We start from the raw sequence: 8,660 nt of genomic DNA, 5'->3' as shown, positions 1-8,660 counted from the left end.
TCCCTACAATTCAATGAGAATTATTACTCAATTGTGTAGAACTGTGGATGTCTAAAATGCCCATCCAATATGGATTATCTATTCTAACACAAGCAATTCTGAGATGATTAGATCTTTCAATCACCAAAATAATTATCTGTATCCAGATATGGCTGCCTGCTGGATGTTTTCAAGAATTCCACAAGTGATCCTGGCTTTTTCCAAACAGGAGAAACTCAGAAGGCTGGCTGACCGTTCTTTTTCTTAGTCTGAAAAAGCAGACCTTTGAAAAAGTAAGAATGGGGTAGATGTCACTGTAAAAGCAAAAGATTAGATAATACCATGGCTGGATGTCTGGTGCTCTCATCAATTGCTGGAAATTCTGGGAGTTGTAGGGAAGCACAGGGTGCATGATGGCAACCGGCACTTTAGAAGAGGATATGGCTGAACTCAGCCATAACAACAAAAAGGCTTCCACTAGGTCAGGGGTAGGCAACCTTTGCTCTTTTATGACTCGTGGACTTCAACTCCCAGAATTCCTGAGCCAGCTGTGCTGGCTCAGGGAATTCTGGGAGTTGAAGTCCACGAGTCATAAGAGAGCCAAGGTTGCCTACCCCTGCACTAGGTTAACAAAATCTGTTGTCCAAGGGAACCATCCAAGTCTTGAACTTGTACACTTCAGGAAGTCAAAATACCCAAGCTTCTGGTTAGGCAAGTGGCGTCCATGAGCACCAGCGAGCCCCCAGTTCCCTTTCTGATGCCTTCTAAGTACTTGGTCCCATCAGATTTTTTTTTTAATTGGGAACTGATCTCTTGCATTTAAACACTGTATTTATTTTCAGCAATGACTGCAAAGATTAGACTATAATGAATTCTTGGAAAGAGAGCTTTCTTGTAATACGGTGCTTTGTGGCTAGCCATGCCAAGCATTGTTGCCATTTTGTAAATAGGAAAGTCTTTCACGGCAAGCGTTATTTTTAGAGGACTTACAGTATATGTTCAACCCTTTCAATGCTCTCCCAGCCTAAAATGCTGCCCAGGTCTGCACTAAGAAATCTTAGCACGATTATTATTATTTTAAAAGGCAACCGCACAGTACATTTGTCTCCTTGCTATGACTGTGCCTGAAAAATATGATGCCTAATTCGATACTCATGGAATGTCTGAAGGCAACGGGCAGATTGTATAATCCTAAAATAGGCAAATAAGAGTTCAAGCATATTTTTCATAATAAAAGTCATCCAAGGAGGTTGAGTTCAACAGTTTTCAGATTTTAATAGACACAAGTGAGTCCATTTTACTTTAAGACTACACTGATTCTTTCTATTGCATATCCCTTCTCAAGAATGTGCATAATTGGAGTCAACAATTTTCCATTGTTAAAATTAAACAAGAGTACATGATAAATCTTGTTACGGAAAAGCAGCAGCAACGTTTATCTAACGGAGGAGGAGGAGCAGGAGCAGGAGGAGGAGAAAGAAGGAGTAGAGGGGGAAATTATAAAGAGTAGCTAACATTTTATAGGTAATAAATACATTCCAAGGTGTAGTATTTCATTCTACCCCAAATTCTTCGAGATACTACTGGTCAAGTTGCTTCTCTTGTGTTAAGTAGCCGTATGACATTTGGTCAGACCAGCCTCTGGAAGACTTGCTAAGCAATCCAGGTGCCAGCTCTCTTTCACAGATGATGAGCAAGGCCAGTCTGGAAACTTATCCTGCCACCTTGTGCAATGAAACCTCACGATTCTCCGAGGGAAGCGTGTCAGGATGCTTACAGACTTTGTGAAACTCTAGGACAGCTGTGCTCTTGTCTTCTGTTACCTTGAAGAAAGTGAAAGAGGGAGAGGTTACAGAGAATTGCATCAAATAGTCCTGGAGTACAAAAAGTGATCACACAACCACCTATCTAAATATAGCTCCAAACCTCACAGTCTAATTTGGTCACAGAAAACCGGAGAGGCACAGCTACAGTTTCATTAAATAACCTGGCTCATCCTAGATAACTAGAGTTGAAGTACCATCTGCTAGGGAATGAGGGAAAAAGAACAACCCATCTTGATCAAGGCAGCAATTAGAATTTTTTCATACTATTGACTTCTCCTTGATAGATTTTACTGAATCCTTTGCTACACCTATATCTAAGTAAAAAAATTAAAGTGGAAATGTATTTGAAGTACAGGCAATCCTCAACTTATGACCACAATTGAGCATAAAATTTCTGTTACTAAGTGAGACCTGTTAAATGAGTTTTGCCCCATTTTACGTCCTTTCTTGCCAGTTGTTAAGTGAATCACTGCAGCTGTTAAGTTAGTAATACATTTGTTAAGTGAATCTGGCTTCTCCACTGATTTTGCAAAAGATGATCACATGACCCCGGGACACTGCAACGGCCATAAATATGAGTCAGTTGCCAAGCATCCAAATTTTGATCACGTGTGGAAAATGATCATAAGTCACTTTTTTTCAGTGCCGTTATAATGTTGAATGGTCACTAAACAAACTTTTGTAAGTTGATGACTACCGATACAAATGCTGCAAAATTAAAGTTTATTATTATGGTAACAACAGTTCAGTTTCCTTCCTAAAATAGCGCATAGAAATTAATGCTTACATATGAAGCCTCATCTTGAAGCTTCAGCTAAATATCAAGTGCCAGATGCTGTTCTTTAGAGGAATTATCCACATCTGATTATGGATGATATCAAACAAATTCTTTGCACTAAGTAGCAATTTCATTTTTTAAACATGGACAAGATTCACCAATCCCATCTCCTTTTCCTGCTCTAGCCCTCCGGTCCATTAATCCAACTGGTTCAGGAGAGCTTCCAATTTTAAACAATCATTATTTTGTAAGCAACAGAAAATGTGAGTAGAGCAGCAGATTTGCAAAAAAAATATAAGACTGGGCACTTGCACAAATGCAAGCATTTCTATTAGGGAAATCCACTATATTTTTCATATTACACCCAAATAAGATTAATCCATATTGATTCATCTGGGTATAAGCCCTATGAAACTTAGACTTTTAGTTGATTGTTTCCTTGGATTTGCATCATGTAATAAGAAGCTGTTATCCCGTCTTTTTTTCTTCTGTGTGCCCTGTGATTTACCTCATGATGTTCCTGTTTGCCTGACTATCTTCTTTGCTGTATACATAGATATAAAATATGTTTATATAAAACAACAAGTTCTTTTCAGCGTCTCTGACTTCATTTGGACACATGCTGTGTAATTCTCTGACATAAGTCATTTTTTTCCAGTGCCGTTGTAACTTTGAACAGTACTAGTTGTAAGTCAAGGACTACTTTAATTAAGCCAACAGAAGCTTTATAAAAGAATGGGTTTCTGAACTTCCAAAACTATTGAGTTAATATGGATTTCAATTTCTTTTCTTCATGAACAGCAATAAGACTTTCTTAACCGGAAAGTACATAAATATTTTACACTAGATCCTCAAGTATTATTCAGTGTTAATCATTAAGAAAATAATAAACCATTTTCATTTTTTCTGCCCCAAAGAAACAAGGAACAAACAAACTTAGATGATCTTATAAGGAAATAACAAGCACAGTTAAAATGAAATTCTCATTTTTTTCATAACAAAACTTTATCCAAGCATTATTTGTTAGCAGTTTTTACGAAGATGGCTTTTTTTGTGTGCTTTTGATACTTCTGCTGAAATAATAACTCACATTTCCTCCTTTTCTTTGTTAAAATACAAGCCTCCCATGAATCAGAGAACTGAGAGAAAGAGGGGAAAGAAAATAATTTGAAAAGGAAATGAGAAACAGTCTGCGCACTTTTAAAAAAAATCTCTTTTAAAAAACTGCCATTTTAATCATATGAAACATTCCAAACGTAGGCATCTTTGGCAAAAAAACAAAAACAAAAACTCATGAGCATGCAGGAGATAGTGGAATAAAGGTGCAGCAGCTACCAACATAGTCTTGTCCTCATAGGCAGGTTCTCTCTGGATGCCAAGCTGAAGCCAGATCAAAGCCACTTTGGTGGAAATTACAAGACTGCCTCTTAACTTCCAGATTTCCTGGTTTACATGGAGGAAGATGGTGGAGGAAAACTGGCAACTTGCAGGTCTCTCCCACGTGGCCACAGAACTCCATGATCTATGGTCATTTCTGCTTTAGCTGCCAAAGAGAATAGACCTTCCTAGCCAGTTGTCAAGCCTTCAAACGCTCAGAATACAGCCATGTTTCTTCGTTTTCCAGTTGCCACAGCAATGGGAGGGGGAAGATGCATTCTTATAGTTTAGTCTAGGGGTAGGCAACCTCGGCTCTTTTATGACTCATGGACTTCAACTCCCAGAATTCCTGAGTCAGCTATGCTGACTCAGGAATTCTGGGAGTTGAAGTCCGTGAGTCATAAAAGAGCCGAGGTTGCCAACCCCTGGTTTTGTCAAAGCAATAACTTTCTTGTGGGAACCAAGGTCAAGCAGAGAGCCCGCCAAAGGTCTTAACTGGGGATTGTGATTTATGACACACTAACGCAGTGGTTCTCAACCGGTGGGTCGGGACCCCATTTGGGGTCGAACAACCATTTCACGGGGGTCGCCAAACAAGGCTGTCCGCCGTTTTTCCCCCCTTTTCTTTGGCCACGCCCCTGGCACCCGGTGATATATAAGTGGTTGGGGGTCACCACAACATGGGGAACTGTATTATGGGGTCGCGGCATTAGAAAGGTTGAGAACCACTGCACTAACGGGTAGGGAGTTCAACTTTTACTTTGTAACCTTTTGTGGAGGGGGGGGGGAAACTTTTCAGTCTTGGTTTCACCTTTGTTCGTGCCTTCACGTTTTGAACTGGAGCACTTTCCTCTCATCTTGAGAACCCTGCCTAATGTGGGAAAAGACAGAGCTCTTTGTATTTGGAATGCTTGAATTATATTTGGAATGCTAAAATATAGTTAAATGTTGGGAAATAGAAAATGTCAGTCTTCCCTATTGTTTTAGTAACAATTTAATTTTACAACAGCACAAATGTCCACCTTTTCATTAAGGGTTACAGAAAGAGACATGTTTTTGATAAGGTAGGGTTGAACTAGGGATCCTTGGTGCTCTCTGAACTGGTTGGTTTTCTTGCAGATGTTTCATTACCCAGCTAGGTAACATTGTCAGTGCACTGATGATGTTACCTAGTTGGGTACTGAAACGTCTGCAAGAAAACCACCAAGCTCAGAGAGCACCAAGGATCCCACAGATATGTTTTCGTAGTTAACCTTCGCCTATAGCTATATTTCAAAATGTTCCCATTCTTAAAAAATGAAAAAGGAAAAAGGTGAATTGTATACACTCAAATGTCTCCAGGCCAAACATATTCAGTTAAGATGTTTTATACTAAAAATGTATGAATGTGCAAGCTTAAATTGGGACTGGACAAGGTCAAAAGCTACGCAAAACAAAAAGTGTCACAAATATATTCTGGTTTTGGCCATTCTCTGTGGAAAAGAGGATTCTACCATCACTTTGTTTTTTCTGCAAAAAAGCAGAAAGTTAAGGAGGTTATGACTGGGCATAAAACAGACATCCAGAGATCTTAAAAGTTTGCTTTGCTTTATGAAACGGAATCTAAGGAATGACTGACAAATGCAAAGCATGTCACATTTACAACAAACAAAAGGATGTTAATGAAAAACCTTGAAGATCTATGGCTATGAAAAATCTTTGCCATTTCATCTGCAATCCTCTTTCTATTTACATTGGTTGCATTGTCAGCAAGATGTTAAGATTGGATTTGGCATTTTTATCCACCTATTGAGTCCTTCCCAAGGACCTGAGAGAGACAAATATTTGATATTGTTGAAGAACATCTGCCTACCACAGGTAGATGGGCAGATGTTCATTATTATTATTCACAGCTGCCAGTTCTTTAGCTGGTATTGGCCTCCATCCACATTGAGTTCTTTCCAAGAACCCAGAATATTGTAATGAATCGGTGTAGTATATGTGCCAAGCCAAGTAGTGTGGCCTTTTGCAAATGACTGATGGAAATGTTGTCAAAATGTAGAATTTCTAACAGCTGTCCAAATTTTTTTGATAGGTACCCAGTATGCCAATAAGCACTAGTTATAATTAATAAAGATAATAATGATAAATCATGTATTACAAATACTAAGAAATAATTTTAGGAAATATTATATAAATATAATTTTGTCCTTTTTTAAAATATATATTTTGGTCAACTAAAGGCATTAAACAAATCTAATACTCCTACTTCCTATTTTTCCTACAACCAGCTTGTGAGGTGGGTTGGGCTGAGAGAGAGTGACTGGCCCAAGTCATCCAGCTGGTTTTTCATGCCTGAGGCTAGCCACTTACCCACTGCACCAAAATATGCGCACAATCCAGGCGGTGTCTAAACCAGCTATGCTCTGCGTAAAGCTTACAGTTACTCAATTATCAAACTTTTAGTGGTGAGCACATTCAAAACTAGAATAGAAAGGAAAGACTTCAGTTTCATAGCTTAATCAGGTTTCTGACTGCAAAGAAAAGCAACCCTCTTCTCATGCCCTTAACTTTCACTATTTTCAAATATCAAAAAGTCTTGAACAGTCAGGCCACTGCCTAAAACAAATATATGTTTTGTAAATTTGCTGAGATAGAAGTGGCCAAACATGAGAACCCAGTGACATTAAAAAGCTAACTTCACACTTTGGACCATGAGCAATTTCATTACTAACACCAGGTCTGTCTGCTATGACACGAATCTTGGAACACAAAGATATACATAACATCACTGCTAAAAAGAAAACCATTTTCAAAGAGAACATGTAGCTTTCATGGCTCATTTCAACTTGAAAACAAATAGTTATGATACTAAACAAGAGCCTAAAGCAGGATCAGGAAGAGGGTGGATCTATCAGTAAATCGCAAGAGTTTGTCGCTCACAATAAGAACAATCGAAAGAACTTTCCTTCAACTTTGGTTGAAATTACTATATTAACAAAAAAAAAATTGGGGGGGGGGAACAAGGCTGGTTTTCAAATGCTACATGTTCTACTGTGCTGAAAACAAATTTCCTGGACAGCTTGTGTTCATAATATTTTATTCCTCAATTTTAAGTGCATGCGCCAGGGGAGTCTTCGCTAAGACCATTTGAATCTATATTGAGAAACTTTGGATTTTAGGAAATTCTTCTCTTTTATACATATACATTATAGATCCAGAAGTCTAAAAAATGTTCACATGCAATCTAAGACACAGAAAAAAATCTGGGGCTTATAGTACATATGTAACAAAGAACACTGAGTAAAAGATGCACTACAAAAGTCACAAAATCCGAATTTCTGTTGCTGGTTTTGGTGCAACTTTAATTGATTTCAACCCTGGCAACTTTAAGATGTGTGGACTTCAATTTCCAGTCAGCAATGTGGATCCTATGACTTCTACCATGTGTCTTTTGGAGATTCTAGCAGTTGAGTGCAGCTATTGTATATCCTTGACTGAAGATTGGTACACTCCTTCTATCTGGGATGGTCGCCCTCTTCCACCAAGTATGCAGCATTGGAAGAGATGCACATGGAGCCGTGAGGAAGGAAGCTGAATCAATCCTGGCAATCAATGGGGTGACAGAGGTTGCAGTCAGATGCCCTCACATCCATGTGTGTTTGGTACAATGTTCTTTGTTTACAAATTTACTATAAGCCCCAGGAATATTGCTGGGTCTTATATTGCAGGTAAACACTTTTTACCTGCAATATAATGATCCAAAAGTTTAATGCATATGCCATTTCCTGCAATCTGCGCAAGCAGGTACAAGCACTTCTGCCTTGACCACCAGCTAATCAAAGCAGCCATGTGAAGCTTCAAGGGATGTGGCTGCTTTAATATTTGAAGGCAGGAGAGACATTGCTCAGATTAACTTCTTTTGCAAAATACACTTAACCAGTATTTTGCACAGTCTCAGTCTCCCCATTCTTCTGCTAATTTGGAGCCAAGGAAGTATTAAACTTTAACCCAGAGATTCTAAAGTGGCTAGGATCCTCCCTAACAGAATTATCTTTAGAAATGTGCAAAATCATTTTGACTTTTCTGGAAGAGTTCTGATTTTGATCCCTTCAAGGGCAGAGGCCTTCAAATTAGGATACTTCTTGAGTGTTAAAAATAAAAAGTAAAACTCAAAATGTTTGCATACGTATATTTATTTCATTTAGGCCCTACCTTTCCTCCCATAGCCAAAAAGTAATATATATTCCTTCAATTATTACCCACAACAATTCTTTCAGTAGGTTGGGCTGAGAATGATGAGTCTAAAGTCATCTAAAGAACTTTTAAGGCCAACTCTGGATTTCAAGAGTCTCTCTAATCCTAGTCAACACCTTAACCACTATACCATGCTGGCTCTCCAGTGTATTAATCAATAGCTGTGCTTCCATGCAGGTAACGTGTTGGGACCCCTGTACAGATATTTTAAAATTTCATAAATTACATTATCCCAGATAATTTATGAAGTCAAGGGATAAATTACAGGGTATCTTTCAATATCCCTTACCTCTCACTTCTCAACCTTACATGAACTTCAGCATTATTATTTATACCCTTCCACATAAATAACCCCGATGCCTCTGGTCCTTTAACAATAGCTGCCTAATGCTAGTTCTTAACAATTGCAATTTCACCTGTCCTCATTTTATACTTTAACAGCAAAACTAAACATATTTAATGGT

General features: G+C 38.4%; 1 protein-coding gene across 4 annotated transcripts in view; it reads right to left on the bottom strand.

Moving 5' to 3' along the window:
• Positions 1 to 1,229: 1,229 nt before the first annotated feature.
• The window catches only part of PWWP2B (PWWP domain containing 2B), a 36,549-nt gene continuing 29,118 nt past the window's right edge, over positions 1,230 to 8,660 (bottom strand). For all 4 annotated transcript variants that reach the window (XM_039337442.1, XM_039337444.1, XM_039337443.1 and 1 more), the window contains exon 4: positions 1,230 to 1,802. The gene's annotated coding sequence lies outside the window, so the exon portion shown is untranslated. The remainder of the gene's footprint in view (positions 1,803 to 8,660) is intronic.

The sequence above is a fragment of the Crotalus tigris genome, unplaced genomic scaffold, assembly GCF_016545835.1.
Source record: "Crotalus tigris isolate CLP2741 ecotype Arizona unplaced genomic scaffold, ASM1654583v1 scf7180000017678.2327064, whole genome shotgun sequence".
Classification (NCBI taxonomy): Eukaryota; Metazoa; Chordata; class Lepidosauria; order Squamata; family Viperidae; genus Crotalus; species Crotalus tigris.
Note: the sequence above shows the minus strand (reverse complement) of the source record. Positions and strands in the feature narration are given on the sequence as shown.